The sequence below is a fragment of the Geotrypetes seraphini genome, chromosome 2 (genome assembly GCF_902459505.1).
Source record: "Geotrypetes seraphini chromosome 2, aGeoSer1.1, whole genome shotgun sequence".
Taxonomy (NCBI): Eukaryota; Metazoa; Chordata; class Amphibia; order Gymnophiona; family Dermophiidae; genus Geotrypetes; species Geotrypetes seraphini.
Genome location: NC_047085.1, coordinates 384,960,871 through 384,983,078, shown reverse-complemented (window position 1 = coordinate 384,983,078; position 22,208 = coordinate 384,960,871). Strand labels below are relative to the sequence as shown.

Sequence of the window (22,208 nt, the reverse complement as noted above, 5' to 3'; positions counted from 1 at the left end):
TATTTGTCTTTCTAATTTACCATATGGATATGAAAGGGGGAGGGGTAAATAAAGCTGCTACTACTGTATAATAAGGCCTGAATAGAGAAATAGCCCAGTTCAAATCCTGCTGCTGTTGCCTGTGCTCTTGGCCAAGTCACTTAACCCTTTTACCAGAGTCTTATACAGGGGCATCAATGCCTCCTTTTTCCTACTGGCCATTCCTCTTCCTATGCACCCTAGCATCCTTCTAGTTTTCGCTGTCGCTTTTTCAACCTGTTTGGTCACCTTAAGATCATCACATTCTATCACACCCAAATCCCGCTTCTCTTTCATGCACAAAAGTTCTTTACGCTCTAAACTGAAGTGTTCCCTCAGGTTTCTGCAGCCCAAATGCATGACCTTGCATTTCTTAGCATTAAATCATAGCTGCCAAATTAATTTCAGTCCATTCCTCAAGCTTCACTAGGTCCTTCCTCATGTTTTCCATACCATCATGGGTGTCTACTCTAATACAGATTTTGGTATCATTCACAAAAGAGGCAAATCTTACCAGTCAGCCCTTCAGCAGTATCACACAAAAATGTTAAAAAGAACAGGCCCAAGAACCGAACCTTGAGGCACACCACTGGTAACATCCCTTTCCTAAGTTAAATGTCCATTGACCACTACCCTCTTTTGCATTCCAGTCAACCAGTTCCGGACCCAGTCTGTCATTTTGTGGCCCATCCCAAGGGCACTCAGTTTATTTATTAGCCGCCTGTGTGGAACACTGTCAAAGGCTTTGCAACCCAAATGCATAACCTTGCGTTTCTTGCGATTAAATGTTAGCTTCCACATTTCAGACCATTTTCAAGCTTCACTAGGTCCTTCCTCATGTTCTCTACATCATCAAGGCTGTTTATCCTAATTCAGATTTTGGTATCATCTGCAACGAGGCAAATCTTACCAGACAGCCCTTCAGCAATATTGCTCATAAAAATGTTAAAAAGAACAGACCCAAGAACCAAACCTTGAGGCACACCACTGGTAACATTCCTTCCCTCAGAGTGATCTACCTGGGACTGGACGCTAGATGTTGCGAATGAGCAAAAATTATGGCTATAAAAAGTCAAGTAATTCTGATTCGGAGTAGATCGTTCTAGAGCTGTGGACAATACAGCAGAATGAACACTCATGGGTGCATTACTCTCAACATTCTCTCATCTTTGCTACCAAGCTAATCCCATACTGTACCCATTAGAAAAAAAAAAAAATCTCTTGGCCTGAGCAAAGTAAAGGGTTTGTTCTCAACTGAAGACATTTCAGTCATGCTAATCAGATTGGAAGGTGGCAATACAGCTATTAACAGTGAATTTTAAAGCCTCTGTACACCAGAAAAGAAAGAAAGAAAGAAATCCAGCCAATATTCAGCTGGCAACAGGTTTGTTTTTTTTACACCGCCAGCTTTATTCTCATATATTCAATGCTGGGCCATGTCCAGGCATAAATGGCCTGATAACACTTATACAATTAAGTACAATATTCAGCAATTAACTGCATAAACATAGGACAGCTTTTTGTGCAGCCTAATTTATGTGGCCATCTTATGTGGTTAAGTGCCAAGTATCAGCACTTAACCCCATAATTTTCCAAGTTTATTATTTGATATGCCATCTTTCACAAAATGACTAAACGCTTTACAATAAGTTTTATAGTAAAATACTACTAAAAGGGAAATAAATCAATAAATATAAATAAACAATGCCCCAGGACAACCCACACATTAGCTGCTTTTGGCTTAGCCATTCAAGGGGAAATTCTGTAATCGGCGCCAAAAATTAGACACTGGTAACCTCCTTACTTGCGCCCAAATTAATTAAAAACGCCGTTAGAAATGGTGAAACCCCCCTCAGTTAAAGCGCCTGCCGGCGCCTAAATAAAAGGCACTGGAATCGCACCTACATAGGCGCTTTATAGTGCCTAACTCCACTATGGGTGTGGCTAACACCGAAAGTGGCATTAGGCGCCGTAAAATGACTATATAGGCGTGATTCACAGCATAGATAGGCGCCTTGTAATGTAGGCCCGGAAAACCCTGGCCTACATTTCCGACATCTATCTTTCCCATAGGCATAATTCTGTAACCACCACTGGTGTGTGATTGACATGCAATCGGTGGCCAATTTTAAGGCGGCCACTGATATCGATGCTGGTTACAGAATCCGGCCCTAAATGCAGAATATTCATAGTTAGCCCTGGACATGTGATTTAAAGGACCTGGAACCTCTCCTGGCCATTTAAATTGTTTTGATTTATTAATAGATGAATGGCAACAAAATGTATTTTATTCTAAACGCAAAATGGTTGAGTTGGACAAAATGTTGCACATCGAACGCAATATTCAGACACGATCAGAAGGCAGGACCTATGTCTGTTTTCAATCATTCCCACAATAAATAACTCCCTAATCCTGAATATCACCACCACCACCATAGCAACACCTTCAACATTGTATAACTCACAACTGTATCCCGAATGTATTATTATTCATCACAGTAACCTATTATATACTTACTCTTTGCTTTGTAATTCTCCTGGAAATGTCCAGACTATCAATTGTAACCTGCTATATACATGATTCTTTGTATTGTAACGCTCCTGGAAATATCCAGACTACTAATTTGTAATCCGCTTAGAACCGCAAGGCACAAGCGGAATAGAACTCACTAATGTAATGTAATGTAATCCTTTATATGTCCTGTTTGTCTGTCTCAAATACATTGTACATTCAATCGGGAAAGGATGGTCTCGTACGTGTTTAGCGTACAGCGCTACCTACATCTAATATTGCTATAGAAATAGTCGTAATAGTAGCAGGCTACCAATTCATATCTGAAAGATTAAGGGCTCCTTTTACGAAGGTGCGCTAGCGGTTTTAGCTCACGCACCGGATTAGCCTACCGCCTGCTCAAAAGGAGGTGGTAGCGGCTAGCGTGCTGGGCAATTTAGCGCGCGCTATTCCGCCCGTTAAGGCCCTAGCACACCTTCGTAAAAGGAGCCCTAAGGCACTGAATGAAATCTGATCACCTTTGGACAAAAAAGTACTTCAGGTTTGGTTTGTAATATTCCCTGATGCAGAATGGACTGCAATTTTCATGTTATATAAAAAAAGAGGATGCTTAGAAATAATACATAAATTAATGCATCTCATGGCAGACTTTAATATTAAAGGGTAATAATAGATAGGTACAATAAAGTCCCAGGGAACATGTACTAGGAAGGTTGTTCTAAATTAGAATAAAGTACCCCATTCGTTGGGCTCTTCAAAAATGTGCAAATATATATTTTAAAAAATGGAACAGGGAAACAATTAAGCAAATAGTCCATAAAAAGATCAAAGTGAAATAGTTGCAAAAGTATTTACAAGTTTCAAAAGATTTAGAATCCTGGGTCTCTTTTGCACAGTACCCTTCTCTTATTTCTTACCTCTCTTGACAGACTGTAGGGTTGTTAAAATCTGTACTCACCTATCTTGTGCCACTTGTCACCTCTACAGTGGGCAGTGCAGCTCTCTTCTCCGTCAATCCTTCAATTTAAATTCTACTTCCAAGCATAGGCTAAGCCCTGCACTATTTGAAGTGTGGGTGGTCTCTGCCACCAGACACTGCAATCCCAAAGCCTTTTGTTATTGTCCCTCTGCAAGGTTACACTATACTGCTCCCACATCTCTTCTTCTATGCTTTGAGCCTGGATCAACACTCTGCCAGCCATCTTTGCTCATCTCACTCTTCGGAAGGCAAACAGACTCTGTGCTACGATCATACTTTCTCTCTCGTGTGGCTCTGTGTTCCTCAATGCTCCCTTTCTCTCAAATCAGGCAAAACTTGGTCTCTTCCTCCTATCTCTTTAGGGTCTCAGTACTCAACTAGAGAGTTGCACGGGGACAGAAATCCCACTCATCCCCGCCCGTCCCCGCCAGGATCCTCTCTGTCCCCACCCATCCCTGCAAGGAATTACCTCCATCCCCGCCTGTCCCCATAAAAAGCAGCAATTACTTCTGACAGGATCATCAATTCCACAGTTTCTTTTGTGTTTGCGCTGCTATTTTCCTTGTGGAATCTCTTTGGTGGAACCTTTTTTTTGTTTTCTGTTCAGGTAATTAACTTATAAACCCCCTCTTTTACTAAGGCTGACGTGTCCATTATATTATATGGACGAACCCTGCTTCCAAAGCCTTCCATCCCCATGGGAGTCCCGTTGGCTAGAGGGGGGTCCCTGTGGGAGTACCGCGATCCCCGTTCCCGTGCAGACCTCTATACTCAACAGCTCCACAATTCCCAAAGTGTCAGGCTAGCAGCAACTTCACACTGTCTCTCTCTCTTCTGAGAATCAGGATCAGATCTTTCTAATGATCTATCCTCCCTACCCCTACCCCCCCCCCACTCCCACACACCTCTTCTATATGCACTCTGTACCTCAGGGACAACTGTAGATCAGATTGGTGGTATGTGATCAGTTTGATCTCTTTGGGATCAGGTCTCCTTTCAGTATCCACCAGGGGACAGCTGTGGACCAGACTGGTAAAACACTATGATTTCTGCTTTTGCCTTAACCTCCACAGCAGGGAGTCAAGGCTCAAATGGGTCCCAGATGGAGTAACCTACCCACTGTGGTTCTACATGTTACCATTTATTGAACCCTCTAGGGGAGGAAAATAAGGCTTTTCCCTGAATCAGAGTTTTATGCTTTCCTCCAAAAACGCTCATTCCTATGAGCTTTGGAGCATTTGGCCCGTGGTAAGAAGCTCTACTGCGATTTAGTGAATAGCCAGCGTGTATGTGATAATTAATTAACTTTAAAAAAAAAATCAGCTAATATGCAAGTTAAGTAAGTTAGTTAATTTGTTTTATACCTTGTCCTCCCCAGAGAGCTCAAAATGTGTTACAGGATAACTGAACAAAAACAAGATACGGAAAACTAAGGCAGTATGGGCTACAGTGATATTCTTCTAATACAGTTTTCCCTCCTAATTTACCAATCAGAGAGTGAGAATTTTTAACATACAGATAGTTCGTCATACACATGCAGTTCCAGAGATATGTTAGCTTCACCTATAATTACAGATTGGATGGTTGCTTAAACTGAATGAGGAAGATTAGTGGATTGGAATGCACTTTAAAACCCAGGTAAAAGACTTAATGTAGATTAATAAATAGATCTGTAAGTGATTCCCTTACACTGGTTTCTGGGGGAAAATGTTGAAAACCGCTGCTATATATTGCTCCCCAGGTGCAAACACAAAAGTACCATCTGTGTGAAAAGCAAACTGTGTGGAGCAGTTTGCAGATGAAAAGGGAGAAGTGACGTCTGTGCTAGAGTCTGAAACTGCCACTGGTAGAAGAGGAGAAAGCAGGGGATGTCGGACAGAGTAAGGGGAGCGAGAGGAGGATGCTGGGCCTTGGCAGGAAGGAAAGGAGTGTTGCGTTGTTGCTGCTGCTACATTCCAAGCAGGGAGAGCTATTCTGAAGAACTGCTAATAAATAATTATGCTGCTTACACTGTTACATGTTAACAATTTCACTCCAAAGCTATACATTGTTCACTATGATTAGCTTCATACATAGGGTTACCAGACGTCCAGGAAAACATGGATATGTTCTCTTTTTAGAGGAACGTCCATGTGCCTGGATGGACTTTCCAAAACCTGGCAATTTGTCCGGGTTTTGGAAAGCCCTGACAAGCTCTGGCTGCATCTGGAGGACCTCTGAGCACGTGCGGATGCTTGAGGCTCTCCAGACGCAGCCCGGAGGTCAGAGAAGAAGGGGCAAGGCTTTGTGGGGTTGAGGCTGGGGGTGGAACTGGGCGGGGCTGCAGGCAGAATAAGGTGGAGATGGGACAAAACGGGGCGGAGCCATATATCCAGGTTCATCTCAAAATATGGTAACCCTATTCATATAGTAAGTTAGCGGGGGGGGGGAGGAGGGAGGGAGCGGGCAAAGCAATTATTTGCTTGTTAAATTTATAACCTAATTAACTGCATGAATCACCCTAAGTGGGGAATAGCAATTACCAACGCAGTGTTCAGTGTTCTTTCTATGGCCACAATCTCAATTTGCAGAGTCATAGAAAGCATATGACCCCCAGTGCGGCACAGATCAAGGCCATCTTATGGAGTAGCCACCTGGGCCATAACCCCAAATGCAGATTTCACAACTCAGTTTGGGAAGATCAATAATAAAGCATCAGATTGCTTCACAAAAAAGGAAGGGATGGAATTTAGTTCACACCTTTTCAGTAGTAGCTGAAGACAAAGTACATTAAAATACAATAGGTATTTCCCTGTCAGAAGATAGCTTACAATCTATAAAGCAGGGGTGTCCAACCTTTTGGCTTCCCTGGGGCAGAGGAGGGGCAGAGAGGAGTGTGTGGGTGGGGAGTTGGTGTGGAAGGAGCAGAGGCAGAGAGGAAGGGGCAGGGGGGGGCAGAGAGGAGGGTGGGGGGTTGGCGTGGAAGGAGCTGGGGTAGACAGGAAGGTGCAGTGGGTGTGCCACCATCTCATGCACATCCTACCCTCGCTAAGCCACTGGTACTGTGGTAACAATCTCATTATTTGGAGGAAAGTTTGTTCAACCAATGCCTTAGTCAGGGATAGATGTTTATGTATTTTTGAACAAATGTTCTATCCTCCCCCTACACACCCATCTTTTCACTCCAGTGCTTCGTTTGACACCATTTGCCAAGTTAAATTTTCATTTGGACGTGGTTATAGCCTGCCAGGACTTTGGCAGATGTCAAACACAAAATCTCATTATAATTTTTTCTTGAAATGAAGATTAATTTTGCTAAAAGGTTTCCTGTTTTATTTCACAGGATCCCTAAAGATAAAGGAAACTTTCCAAAACAATGCCCTTATGTCCTTTCTTTGTGATGCAAAACACATGGCTATCAATTAAGTATGAACTATACTCATAGTTTTAATTGACATAAAACTGCTTCACTTTGTTTTTTTATGGGAGGTCATAGCAAAGGTCTGAGTATGTAAGACAATCCCTCACCATTGCCTGAGTATGCATCTTTTCCTATCTCTTATAATCCTCTTGCAAAACTGAAATGGGTCCAGAGTTAATACACCACTGATTAGCTATTACTTGTTATCCACCATTTTCATTCTATGCCATGTTTACCTTAGGCCTAATTAAGGCACTTATACTCAGTTTCCATATCAGAAGGAAAGGCTGCAGCTGGACATTTTTCAACATTTTTGACCTCGTGTTTCAAAAGTGTTTATGACTGAAAGTTTACCACATTATTAGAGTATACACTTTTGTAGGAGAGTTAACAGTCTTGTTTTTCATCTTCTTTTCTTTTCTTTAAATCTTTATTCAGTTTAAAACTAACAATAAGTGCAACATAATATAGAAACATTTTACACTTTAACAGCACTTAATATTCTATCAAATCATATTTCATATCAAATATGTATATCAAATCCCCCTATATATACCCAACAGTTGCCCTCAACCATAAGTAAATCAAAGTATCCCCCACCCCCACCCACCTTGGACGTGTATATTCAAAGGGAAAAAATAGTAATCATTCCTTACAGAATTTTGTTAATGGCTCCCAAACATCCTTAAATTTCCTATAATGCCCTTGCTGTATGGCTATCACACACTCCATTTTAAAAATGTGGCATAAAGAGTTCCACCAGAAATTATAATTTAACCAGTCCCAGTTTTTCCAGTTCTTCATAATAAGTTGTATGGCAACCTCAGTCATTATAAAGAGAAGTTTATTATTATGAGAAGATATTTGACTTTTGGCCCTTTGCCTTCCGTGAAGCTGAAAAAACTGCCGGCCTCGGCAGTGATTCAGCTACGTTGCCCGCAGCTCCCCTTCTTGCTTTCCGTGTCTGCCTCTGCCGTAATCCACCTGGGTGGAAACAGGAAGTTGCATCATTGGCAGACGCAGAAAGCAGAAAGGGGAGCCGCAGGAGACGTAGCTGAATCACTGCTGAGGCCGGAAGTTTTTTCAGCTTCACGGAAGGTAAAGGGCCATTGGACAGGAGAGAAGGATGGGAACATGCTGGGCCACAGGGACTACCCAGAGCCTTGGAACCGGGCCTTGAGAAGGGAAGTTCCTGGACCATGACTCCAAGGCTGGGACCCCCCCCCCCCCTCTTGGCTTACACCTGGGGCAGACCGCCCCCCCCCCCCTTGGTACGCCACTGCTTCAGGGCACACCACTGTGCCTTGGCACACAGTTTGAGAGACACTGATGTAAAGCATGCCACGGTAATCGGCTTCGTAAAAGGAGGCATAAGAACATAAGAGATGCCGCTGCTGGGTCAGACCAGTGGCCCATCATGCCCAGCAATCCGCTCACGCGGTGGCCCTCTGGTTAATCCTCCATAGCTCCAGGTACGTTAGATAGATTGTGAGCCCACCGGGACAGATAGGGAAAATGCTTGAGTACCTGATTGTAAAAACCGCTTAAATAACCTTGATAGGCGGTATATAAAATCCTAATAAACTTGAAACTTGAAACTTGTCAAAGACCAGTGCCCTAATTGAGACTAGCCCTACCAGCGTACGTCCTTGTTCAGTAGGAACTTGTCTAACTTTGTCTTGAATCCCTGGAGGGTGTTTTCCCCTATGACAGCCTCCGGGAGAGCGTTCCAGTTTCCCACCACTCTCTGGGTGAAGAAGAACTTCCTTATGTTCGTACGGAATCTATCCCCTTTCATCTTTAGAGAGTGCCCTCTCGTTCTCTCTACCTTGGAGAGGGTGAACAACCTGTCCTTATCTACTAAGTCTATCCCCTTCAGTATCTTGAATGTTTCAATCATGTCCCCTCTCAATCTCCTCTGTTCGAGGGAGAAGAGGCCCAGTTTCTCTAATCTGTCGCTGTACGGCAGCTCCTCCAACCCCTTTACCATCTTAGTCGCTCTTCTCTGGACCCTTTTGAGTAGTACCGTGTCCTTCTTCATGTATAGCGACCAGTACTGTATGCAGTACTCCAGGTGAGGGCGCACCATGGCCCGGTACAGTGGCATGATAACCTTCTCTGATCTGTTTGTGATCCCCTTCATTATCATTCCTAGCATTCTGTTCGCCCTTTTCGCCGCCGCCGCACATTGCGTAGACAGCTTCATCTTTCCTGGGAGGTCTCTCCAAGTACCGCCCCGGACATCCTGTACTCTCACCTGAGATTTTTGTTACCGACATGCATCACTTTACACTGATCCACGTTGAATCTCATCTGCCATGTCGATGCCCATTCCTCGAGCCTGGTTATGTCACGTTGTGGATCGTCGCAATCCCCCTGCGTCTTCACTACTCTGAATAACTTCGTGTCGTCCGCAAATTTAATCACCTCGCACATCATACCTATATCCAGATCGTTTATAAAGATGTTTAAGAGTACGGGTCCAAGCACCGAGCCCTGTGGCACCCCACTGGTGATGCTCTTCCAGTCCAAGTATTGCCCATTTACCCCCCACTCTCGGTTTCCTATGCTCCAGCCAGTTTTTAATCCACATGAGTATTTCTCCCTCGATTCCATGGCTCGCAATTTTCCAAAGTAGTCGTTCATGCGGAACCTCGTCGAATGCCTTCTGAAAGTCCAGATATACAATGTCGACCGGGTCGCCCTTATCTATCTGCCTGTTTACTCCCTCGAAGTGCAGCAAGTTTGTCAAACAAGATCTGCTTTTGCTGAAACCATGCTGGCTGGTTCTCATCAGACTGTGTCCGTCAAGGTGATCAATGATACGGTCCTGTATCAGCGCCTCTACCATCTTTCCCGGTACCGAGATCAAACTCACCAGTCTGTAGTTTCCCGGATCTCCCCTCGAACCTTTTGTGAAGATCGGCGTAACATTCGCCACCTTCCAGTCCTCCGGAATCTTTCCTGTTTTGATCAACAGATTGGCTATTAGTTGAAGCAGTTCAGCTATAGTCCCTTTCAGTTCCTTGATGACCCTCGGATGGATGCCATCCAGTCCTGGGGATTTATCGCTCTTAAGCCTATCAATCTGCCTGCATACCTCTTCTAGATTGACCGTCAACCCTGTCATTTTCCCGTTTTCGCTTCCAGCATATAGCCTGATGGGTTCCGGTATGCTGTGTATATCCTCTTTGGTAAATATAGATGCAAAAAATGTGTTCAGTCTATTGGCGATTTCTTTGTCCTCCTTTAGCGCTCCCTTTATTCCTTGGTCATCCAACGGTTCCACCGCTTCCTTCGCTTCATTTTCCATTTGCTAAGGGAGTCTTTTTTAAAAGGCACTTGCATAGCTCTTCCTTTTTCAATCTGTACATCTTTGGCATAGCATCTCCCGGAACATTAGGCAGGAAAAACTTTATAACCCAACCCGTAAACTATTAAAAAACCTTTTCTGTAATTTATTTTTAATTTGTAGTTTCCCAGTGTTGTAATTTGCTTCTGTTGGTTCTATACCAGTCAGGACCTTTAGGGAATAAGCAGTTTATAAAAGCCTAGATTAATTTAGGGATTTTAGAAAGCTGCTGCCACATCTAGTTATTTATTCAATTTTGTATACCGTTCTCCCAGGAGAGCTCAGAACAGATTATATGAGATTATTCAGGTACTCAAGCATTTTCCCTGTCTGTCCTGGTGGGCTCACAATCTATTTAATGTACCTGAGGCAATGGGGGGATTAAGTGACTTGCCCAGGGTCACAAGGAGCAGTGTGGGTTTGAACCCACAACCCCAGGGAGCTGAGGCTGTAGCTTTAACCACTGTGCCACACACTCCTCTTCTATGTGTCAGGAAGTATTTTTTCTCCCATGTCCAGCTTTCTAAAATTTCTGTTCGCTCTGAGCATGGAGGGGCTGGGAAGTGCTGCCCTGCTCCACATTTATAAGAGGCTTCATGCTTCAGAGCATCTTGTAAAACATTATGGGAATTCCACAGGTCCCAACTTGGACTTTGGAATTCCCCTCTATAAATCCTTTCTAAAATGCTTCCCTTAATGATTTCATAAACCTCACTATTAATAGACCTATGAGCAATAATGAATTTCATAATAACTGTTACTACATTAACTTTAAAAAAATACATAGAGAAGCTAACTATTGTTCTTAACATTTTGGAAAACCCTCAAATAAAGATGAAACTAATATATGAAAATTAAGAGATGTGGTATGTCAATGAAACAAACAATCTGAAGACTGATAGGGCCTAGTGTTCTATAAATTCCCTTTAAATTGGCAGCAACTGTTGTATGTAGCTACCATGAACATGTTTTTTTAAGATCCCGTACATATACCTTTGCCTATCTATACACACAGCTCTTTAGAAAACAGGGCATTCTAGGGGCAATTTTATTAACCATTTTCACATATATAATTTTTTTATTTATTTAAAATTTTTATAAACCCTCGTTTTCTTTATATACAAGGAAATCCTAGTCAAGACGGTAGAGAAATCATATAAAAACAGTAAAAAATAATAAAAAAAATATGTGGAGGGACAAAATAAAAAAACACATCTAAGTCCGTCTGGCTGGATTGAGGACCCATCTGTCCGGCCATCAAAAAAGGTTAGAGTGGGTGGGTTGGGTGGTCCAGCAGGGGGATAGAGGGTATCCGGCAGGAGGGACTGGGCATCCCTTCTGCTGGTGAAGAGTGCTTCAGGGGGAGTCCGGCAGGAGGGACTGGGCACTGATATAGCAGGATATGCGCCACTGCTAAGATGGCTATGGAAGCTGAAATGAGTCAAAAGTATAAAGGAACATTAAGCAAATAGTAAAAAATAAATAACATGAATCAAAACAGAGAATAAAAATTATATATGTACTAGTGTTTAAGCCCGTTAGATTAACGGGTGCTAGATGTCTCCTGCTTTTGAACCTGGGCAGGGGCAGAGGCAGAGCCGGGGCGGGAGGGAGTGACGGTGGGAGAGCAATTTCAAAGCTTCAGCATCGGCGGCTCCTTGACCAATCCGCGCTTACAACGTCCCCACACTTGTGGTCTGGCTGGCTCCCCCACCAAAGCCCTTCGCAGCGGCAGCCCCTCCCGCATCCGTCCCCCTGTCCCAAGCCTCTCCGAAGGCCGGCTCCCACGAAAATGGTACCCCTCTGTCCAAAGCCGCGGCGGAAGCCTCCCTCAAGACACATTTCAAATCTGACATATTGTAATCACAAAACAGAAAATAAAATTATTTTTCTTACCTTTTGTTGTCTGGTCATTATTCATATCATGTAGGGGTCCCAGGCTATGGTTGGCTTTTGATAACTCGCTTGCCAGGGCCCCTTCTTTCTTCTTCCCTCCCTCCATCCCTGCAGCTGAAGACAGGCACCTCCCCCCAGTGGTCTGAGACAGGAGGGAGCAGTTAGGAGAGGGTCTGAGGGCAAAGAGGGGCTCAACAGCACACAACCACCTTTCCTTCCCTCCCTCCATCAGGTGCTCCAGTGGTCTGAGACAGGAGGGAGCAGTTAGGAGAGGGTCTAAGGCTAAAGAGGGGCTCAACAGCGTCCAACCACCTTTCCTTCCCTCCCTCCATCAGGTGCAGTGAATCCACCAATGTTAAAAGGAGCCGCGTCGAAATCGGAGGCCTGCCACTGCTGTAGCACGTTCCACTCTGCCTTGGTCCCGCCCCTTCTCTGACATATGGGACCGCGGCAGAGGGAATGTGTTACGGTGGGGGCAGGGCTCCAATTTCAAAGCAACTCCTTTTAACATAGGCGGAGGTAAACTGTACCTGATGGAGGAAGGGAAGGAACGGTGGGTCAAATTTTGGCAACGGCAGGAATTGTTTTACGGGCCAAGCACCGTGAAACTTTGTTTCTTTAGGCAGCCCCAGTTATTTACTTGGATTCAATGTGAGCCGGGTGAGGAAGGCCGCCGCAGCCTCGCGGCTAGGTAGGGGAACAACAATGGCGCTTATGCTCAAGCCCCCGCCGCAGCTCCTCTCTCGATCCTGGTGCGGTTCGAGAGGGGAGTCGTGGCGGCGGCTTGAACATAAGCGCGATTGTTGTCCCCCTACCTAGCTGCGAGGCTGCGGCGGGGTTTCCATGGCAACCCGATCACGGATCTCAGTGTAGGGCCGGGTCTGGCGGCGCCGTATAGTGCGGAAGCGGGAGGCGGGACCTCAGCACAGCGCCGCCGGCCCCCAGGAGCTCGAGGCCGGCTGCGGACATGCCTGGCGTGGCATGGTGCAGGAGGAACAGTGATCGGTGGAGAGCAGGTGATGAATAGGTGGCGCGAGGTGGAGAGTAGGTGATGACGTAAAACGTGCGCATGCGCACTCGTGTTTTCGGGACGGATCAGGGAACACGTTTTTTTTAGTGCGCATGCGCGGCTAGCATTTTATTATATTAGATGTGTTACTATTACTAAAGAAACCATATGCATGTGATACTACACGGTTATTATTATGACCACCTGCTAATAATAACCCTGGAACACTGCAATGCAATCCTGCTTGGCATTCCAAAATACATGATCAAGCAGAACCAAATGGTAGAAAACGAAGCAGCAAGATTTCTGCTGGGTAAATCAAGGCAGATGAGTGCCATCCCTTTACTGAAAGAGTTACAATGGCTCCCGACTGAAAGCAGGGTGAAATTCAAGCTCTTGTTGCTGCCACACAAAATCATTCATCTCTCAAGTGCAGCATTCTATCATTTTTCCTGAAAGTGAGCAATACCCACGTTTCACTCCTTTAAAGGATAAAGGTAGGTTTTTTAATATATATTTTTGGCCAGTTCGTCATTTCTCGGCTCTTGTGTACTGGTCCACACATTTGAAATTTCTTTTTATTCTTTGGATAATCATACAGTTACATCAACATATCACATGATTTTTCTTTTTTGCCCATCTGTTTTCTTTTTTAATGAGTTGACTATTGTACCCTCTCATGAGTAAACTTCGCACATTAGCGTAGCTGCACTGTAATTTTATTAGAAGTTACCAACATGCCACAAATTAATTTTAGGTGTTTTATATTATTTATTGTTTTCAGAGAGAATGCTTGCCACTTTAGGCTCCTTTTACTAAGCTGCGTTAGAGCATTAACGCAGGGAATAGCGTGCACTAAATTGCCGTGCGTGCTAGACCTTAACACCAGCATTGAGCTGGCGTTAGTTCTAGCTGAATAGCGCACGCTGTAGCGTGCAGTAATATCCTGCATGCGCTAAAAACACTAGCGCACCTTAGTAAAAGGAGCCCTTTATCTATGCTTATTGTTATTGAATGGGATCAAAATTTAGGTTAAAAATTTTTTTTCTAAGAACTTAGCGTTTTACACCCTGTTTTGGGGTATGCAGTCACACGTTAAAGTCTGATATGTATTGATGACCACCGCAATTCAGTTTTGATTTTCAAATATAATGGTTTCTTTCAGTGTTTGAAAACAAAAACTGTGGATACAGATGTTCTGGAGATAATTTATTAAACACCGACATATAAAACCATGAAAATTCAATTAAAAAAGTACAATGCTACAAGATATTGTGATAAAAATCCAACCGGACCCTACACGGTCCGTGTTTCGGTAAACACGCCTTCCTCAGGGGTCCAATGGTTTGCAAACTCACATATAAAGAATTGGACTGAAAACAGTGTATTGTTTTTAAACATGTGAGAAAAGAACACCGCAGACAAGCCAAAGTAGCAAAAAAAACGCTAAGCTTGTCTGCGGTGTTCTTTTCTCACATGTTTAAAAACAATACACTGTTTTCAGTCCAATTCTTTATATGTGAGTTTGCAAACCATTGGACCCCTGAGGAAGGCGTTTGCCGAAGCACGGACCGTATAAGGTCTAGTTGGATTTTTATCACCATATTTTTTAGCATTGTACTTTTTTAATTGAATTTTCATGGTTTTATATGTCAGTGTTTAATAAATTATCTTCAGAACATCTGTATCCACAGTTTTTGTTTTCATCGGTGGATTGTTTTCACTATGGATCATCGGGTCTCCCCATTTTTCTTTGCTGTTCTTTCAGTGTTTGACACTATGAAAACAGTTGCTTTTCTGTATTAGTTTGCATGTTTATTAGTTGATTTTTTTGTGCTACTTTTTCAACTGGCATTTGTTTATACAGGGTTTTTTTTTTTTTAGCAATCTTCTGCAGTGCTTTATTAACTTGTTCATCATCAATTTCATCACTAGAGGGTCCTTTTATTAAGGTACGCTAAATGATTTAGCGCACGCTGAAGATTAGTGAGCTCTAAATGCTAAGACATCCATTATATTCCTATGGGCATCTTAGCATTTAGCATGCACTAATCTTTAGCATGTGCTAAATTGATTAGTGCACCTTAATAAAAGGATCCCTAGACTTGTTAACCAAAGTGCATTTCCTTAATCATCTTGACACTAAGGTAAATTTATATAGAAACATGACGGCAGATAAAGGTCAAATGGCCCGTCTAGTCTGCCCATCCACAGAAACCATTATCTCTTTCTCTCTCTGAGAGATCCCATGTGCCTATCCCAGGCCCTCTTGAATTCAGACACAGTCTCTGTTTCCACCACCTCTTCCGAGAGACTGTTCCGTGAAAAAGTATTTCCTCAGATTACTCCGGAACCTATCACCTCTTAACTTCATCTTATGCCCTCTCATTGCAGCATTTCCTTTCAAATGAAAGAGACTCGTTACATAACGTAGGTATTTAAATGTCTCTATCATATCTCCCCTCTCCCGCCTTTCCTCCAAAGTATACAGATTGAGATCTTTATGTCTGTTCCCATACGCCTTATCACAAAGACCACACACCATTTTAGTAGCCTTCCTCTGGCTGACTCCATCCTTTTTATATCTTTTTGAAGGTGCAGCCTCCAGTATTGTACACAATATTCTAAATGAGGTCTCACCAAAGTCTTATACAGGGGTATCAATACCTCCTTTTTCTTACTGGCCATACCTCTCTCTATGCAATCTAGCATCCTTCTAGCTTTTGCCGTCACCTTTTCAACCTGTTTGGCCACCTTAAGATCATCACATACAATCACACCCAAGTCCCACTCTTCTGTCGTGCAGTTAAGTTCTTCACCCCCTAAACTATACCATTCTCTCGGGTTTTTGCCACCCAAATGCATGACCTTGCATTTCTATTTTTTCTTTTTTTTAAAGTCTTTATTCATTTTTAAAACTTTCAACAAGTGTAACATAAGATACAATCATTTTATACTGTAACATATCTGAACAGTATGTAAATGCTGTTGAATTAACTGCACTAGCATTGGTTTAGATGTGGAAGTATTGGAATAGTTAAAAGCTATTCCTGACTTTTTGTTTCATGATTAGGCCTACTTGATTCTGCTGCACAGTGAGGGGAAGGGAAGCAAGTCGTCCCCCTCACTGCAACGAGAACCTCCATCTTTGGGCTTCGTTTCTTCGGTGGGAAGCCTTGCCCCCTTCTCCTCAAGATCCAGCATCTCTCTTCAACCCTTTAAAGGGCTGCTGACCAAGCAGGACCAGGCCTAAACTATGCCATAACCTCACAAGTCCCCCGGTTAGTCTAATACACCGAGCCCTATCTCAGCTATCACAGTTATATACTTCCCATAATGGCTCTTCATATCCCTGTTATCACACGCCAGGGCCACTATGGAAACCTGACAAACCACTCTCACACGTGGCAAATAGCAGTCAGAACTCCCAACCTCATAAAAATTCCGACAAACACAGAACCACCCAAAACAAACTCCATTGCGGCAGTTCTAGTTAACGCCAGATCTGTAAATGGCTAAGACCTCATCCTACTAGACGTCATAGCAGACAACGGATGGGACTTCCTGTTAGTGACAGAAACGTGGCTAAAAGACAATGACAGGTCCACCCTGGGTGCACTATGCCCTCAAGGTTACCAAGCACTGGTATGCTCCCGCCCCACAAAAAGAGGGGGTGGGGTGGCAGCCATCAAAAAAATCCAAATTAAACCCAAGACATATAAACTCCATCTCACTAGAAGGCTTGGACGGCCTCATTTTCTCAATAGGCCACGACAGAAAAACAATATTCATATTAATCTACTGAGCCCCCTCCTCCCCAATGTCAGTACTTGATGAACTGACAATTATTATAAGCAAGCTCTCAGTCAACCACAAACAAATTATCATCCTAGGAGACTTTAACTTTACAGAATACCCAGAAATCACCGATGCACCAAGGGAATTCACAAAGACGTTTCATCCAACAAGTCCACTCCCCCACCCACGCTTCTGGGAACACTTTTGGCCATGACCTTCACCTCTAAAGGCCCGCTACTCGACAACAAACCAACCCCCCTGATAAGCACTCAAGTCCCCTGGACTGATCACCACGTAATCTCGTTCAACCTACACATTAAGACCAAAGGGCCTATAGAAAGTCCAGCTTTACAAAAAACAACCATTCTTGACCCAACGTCGGTAAACCTTCATAACTTATCCATTGGCATCTCCAAAATGGACCTACACACAAGCTCCATGACCAACTTACTAGAGGAAAAGGCACAGGCATGGCATTCTGGCATAAAGTCACTGTACAAGAAATTAGCAATTAGTCAAAAAGATCAAGATCCTTCTAATCACCCTGGTTCACAGAAAGCCTGAGAGAACAGAAAAGGAAAGTCAGGAAAGAAGAAAAAACCTGGTACAAAACACACAGCGCCAAGGACAAATCCACCTGGAAAAGCCTCCTGAAAGAATACAAGCTAGCAACGCTTGAAACAAAAAAGGCATACTTCACAAACCTAATCAAAGGCCATCTTCTCACTGTCAAAAAACTTGTTCACCTCATCCCAAGGCTCGCACCACACCCAAAAATCAAACTTAGACAGTGAATCCCTCCCATGTGAATTTCTTCCACGACAAGATATCAAAGATATGAGAATCCTTAGACTTAGAAGCCAAAGCTCTGCCAAGCATCCCGAAAACTATACTAAACAACCTATACAAAATAGAAACTCTAAACAGCTTCAAACCAGTTTCCATTGATGACCTAAAAAGTACAATAGTCTCCTTACACCCCACAACCTGAATCCTAGACCATGCCCATCCACCACACTTCTAGCTAGCAACGAATCCTTCCTGAACTCCATCTTACCTCTAATTAACGAGTCCCTACAATCAGGCAAAATACCACAGAGCTGGAAATCTGCTATAGTAAGATCACTCCTAAAAAAAACACCATGGACCCAGACAATCCAAGCAGCTATAGACTAGTCTCAAATCTCCCATTTGTCTCAAAAATACTAGAAAAGATAGTACTCACCCAACTACGAAAATTCATGGAAACAAACACCACCCTATCCAACTTCCAATCAGGATTCAGGAAGCATCACAGCACACTGCTGGAAAATCCTTGATGAGGGGAAAGACGCACTGCTGGTCCTGCTAGACCTATGTGCAGCCTTTGATATTATTGATCACTCACTCCTCCTATCCAGACTACACTCGATCGGAATCCATGACGTCACACTGGCATGGTTCTCCTCATTCTTGAACGAAAGGTCTCAGAGAGTACTACTGGAATCCTCCTTATCAGAACCAATACCTTTCTGCTACGGAGTGCCCCAGGGTGCATAACTATAAAATGAAAATAAAGATTTAAAAAAAAAAAAAAACTATCCCCACTCCTCTTCAACCTATATGTCAAACCAGTAGTCTCTTCACCAATCTACCTATCTGAGCACCTTGAAATTGCTGGCCCCTCTCGTAGTCGAAATACCTACCTGTTCTCCTTTCCCTCCCTGAAGGGCTGCCTCTACAAAAAATTCCTTGGCCGATCCCTAGCATTCCAAGCGGGCAAATGGAACAAATGCCTCTCTACTCTCATCTCCAATTCCCCCCACTATCAAACATTCAGGAAGTTAACTAAAACCTACCTTTTTGACAAATTCCTCTGATTTATCCTCCCTCCTCCTCCCTTTTCTTCTGACCTCTCCCCCCTAGACCCTTACTGCCTCATGTAACACTGCTATTTGTAACGCCGCTGTATCGAACTTATAGCAAATGTAACTACTCTGAACATATAACCTAGCTGCCAAAATAACTTCACCGTATATTTATTGTCTGGAATGTAAAGGTAACTTGACCGAATATGTATCGTCTAAAATGTAAATGTAACATTAACGAAATTGTAACTTCGCTGTAAATGTACAGTCTCTTCATCTGTTAACCACATAGAACTTCCATGGTAATGCGGTATACAAGAATAAAGTTATTATTATTAGTCAACATCGCAGAAAAATACCAAATCAAAATCCACTCGTATGCAGAAGGCATACAGCTTTACCTTCCCCTAGGTCAACACTGAGATGCACAAATAAAAAAAACTTCACTGCTGCCTAACAGAAATTTAAACAAAAACTGTATGACTGCTAATAAACTACAGCTCAAGGCATCAAAAATAGAACTTCTCTGGATACACAAGGACACCTGCGCATACCCCCACCCATCTCTTTCTTGGAGAAATGACACCCTCATAGGCAAAGACAACGTCTGCAGCCTAGGAGTGATTCTCGACTTATACCTGTCGCTCTTAGACCATGTATCAAAATTAGTGTCTTCATCCTTCTATTACCTCCGCCAACTAAAGTGCATCCGTGCCTATTTTTCAAAAAGTGATTTTGCTCAGCTACTATATGTGTTTGTATTATCCTGCCTAGATTACTGCAACGCTCTACTAATGGACCTACCAGCAAAAACACTCTCCCATCTCCAAGGGGTGCAAAACGCCACAATCCAACTCCTATAAAACCTGGGCTTCCGTGACCACATCATCCCTGCACTAATTTCCATTCACTGACTGCCTATCAAAAACAATGCGCTTTTAAAGCCCTGGTGTTAGTCTTCAAGACTTTCCACAAGATGACACCAAACTACATAGCATCAAAACTACAAATTTATGTCCCCAACCAATCACTGAGATCCCAAACAGAAAAACGGCTGATCCTGCCACCTGGCTGTTCACTCAAGTCTGAAACAGCCAGAAGATGCTCTTATTCTCATTACTTACCTAAATTATGGCACACCATCCACCCATCCATTAGATCTCTAGACAGTCTTTGGAACTTCAGGAAAGCCGTGAAAACCTTCCTCTTTACAAACCCAGCTCCTTAACGACCCGCGTCCACATCTCTGATGGATGGATCACAAAGACACCAAACGGAATCTCACTAAAACTCGCTTGCCACCCCAAATATAACCATAATTAGTACCACATTCTCAAACAATCAAAGATGCACCCATCTGCTAAGAAAAGCTAGTTTACCACTATGTTACATCTAAACTGAAAACCCTATGTCCACTAAGTCTATATTTTAAGTCTGTATGTTTATGTCCACACTGTAAATGCTGAAATCTAAACCCCCTTTGTCTGTACTGTAAATGCTGTAAAGTCTGTATTTCTCACTAAAGTTTGTCCTACACATACTAGGAACGTACTCTTGTAACCCGTTCCGGGCTCCTTTGGGAGGACGGGCTACATAAATGACTAAAATAAATACATGTATGTACATAGTTCAAATAAATCAGTTTAATTTATTAGCTAACCTTGTTCACAGAAGCTTTTTTGGTTTTTTTCCTGGGGGGGAAAAAAGAGATTGAACCCACCGCTAACACTTGTTTTCCCCAGGTGAAGGCACTGAGTGAGAGAGCAATGGAGACTGCCTTCAGTGGAAGACTACAGCCAGGTTGGGCCCCAGACCTAGAGCCGCCCTCAATGGGGCATTGCACATGCCATAGAACTGAAGGTAGATAGCATGCTAGACCAGAGTTCTTCAACCACCGGTCCATGGACCAGTGCCGGTCCACAGAAATTTCCTGCCGGACCACAGGGCCAGCACATGCATCAGGCCCAAAACAGTTTTCTTCAACCGCCGGTCCACGGTGCGATCGATGTGGCGTTATCTTCGAGCCACTGATTCAGTGCACAAAGCCACGGGCAGTGGCTCCTACGCGCGTCCTACGCCTGAACCGGCAACGTCAGAGGGAAGGCTTCCAGATGAGGCACGGGACATGCAAGGTGCAATTAGTACTATTATGGGGCGGGGTCTGGGGTGGAGATTGGGTAGAGATGGGCGGGGTCTGGCCCACGACTTAGCCCAGTGTTCTTCAACTGCCAGTCCACAGACCGATGCCGGTCCACAGAATAATTATTTTATTTCTGCTGGTCCATAGGTGTAAAAAGGTCGAAAAACAGTGTGCTAGACAGACTAGGTACACCATATAGGACTCCTTTTATAAAGGTGCGCTAGTGGTTTTAGCGCGTTCTAGCCGCTACCGCCTCCTTTTAAGCAGGTGGTAGTTTTTCGGCTAGCGCGCGCTAATCGTGTGCGTGTGCTAAAAACGTTAGCGCGCCTTCGTTAAAGGAGCCCATTTCTATGTTTCTAGGAAACTGAATGAATTCAGGTGTGGATTTTTAGTCAGCTATAGATAGATGCATACCTTCACACAGCATGTACTATTTAGTCTCCTGAAAAAGGCACTCTAGGGGCATTTCAGAATGACACACATATATATACTATAGTTGGCTAACTGTTTTACTCCCTCGGGGAGAGTGTTTGACCTTGAAGGAATAAGAACCTATTCCAAATATTATAAATAAACGGACATCAGTATGAGCTCTCGAAATATAAACGAGGGATTTTGAGCTCAGGTGACCAGTTCCAGCACTGCCTCAAACATCATTTAGTCCTGAATGTGCAAACCATGCAAATAAAGTGCTAAGTAAATCAAGGTCAAACAGTCGCACCGAGGAGAAAAATGATAAACTAAGCTATATAAACTTATTGGCAACTACAGTGTCCGTAGGGTTACATTTTTTTTGTACACATATACATATGCAGTTTCAAAATATGTACTCTCAAGTTGGCATGTCACGTTTACACAACACTTTCATTAAAACAAATTAAGGTATGTGTATATTTTTATCTACATTACTCAATATTCAAAAACAAACCAAAAAAACCCCCTCAAGTTTCACTATCAGATATGATTTGTGGGAGCTGCCAATTATGCACACAACTTTTATGTTAGGTATCATCACAGAAAATTTACCCTAAATGTACCGCTCACTATAAGGTCTGCTGTGTATATTTGGGCCAACTGGCTACACAAAAGTGTAAAAATATTTATAATGAAACAATAAAATGTGCAATAAATATGTTTTTTAAATTCAGTGGTCTTTATGGCTTTGAATGCATAAATAAAAGAAAATATGATTTTTGTTTAATGAACTTTTACTGGATAGTAGAAGTGTAAGCAACTTTTTATAGTTTCTCTGACAAG

At 43.1% G+C, this 22,208-nt stretch overlaps 1 protein-coding gene across 3 annotated transcripts in view; it reads right to left on the bottom strand.

Annotated features, from left to right (window-relative positions):
- RFTN1 (raftlin, lipid raft linker 1) overlaps nucleotides 1-22,208 on the bottom strand; it is a 330,337-nt gene that overhangs the window by 209,527 nt on the left and 98,602 nt on the right. The window lies entirely within an intron of this gene.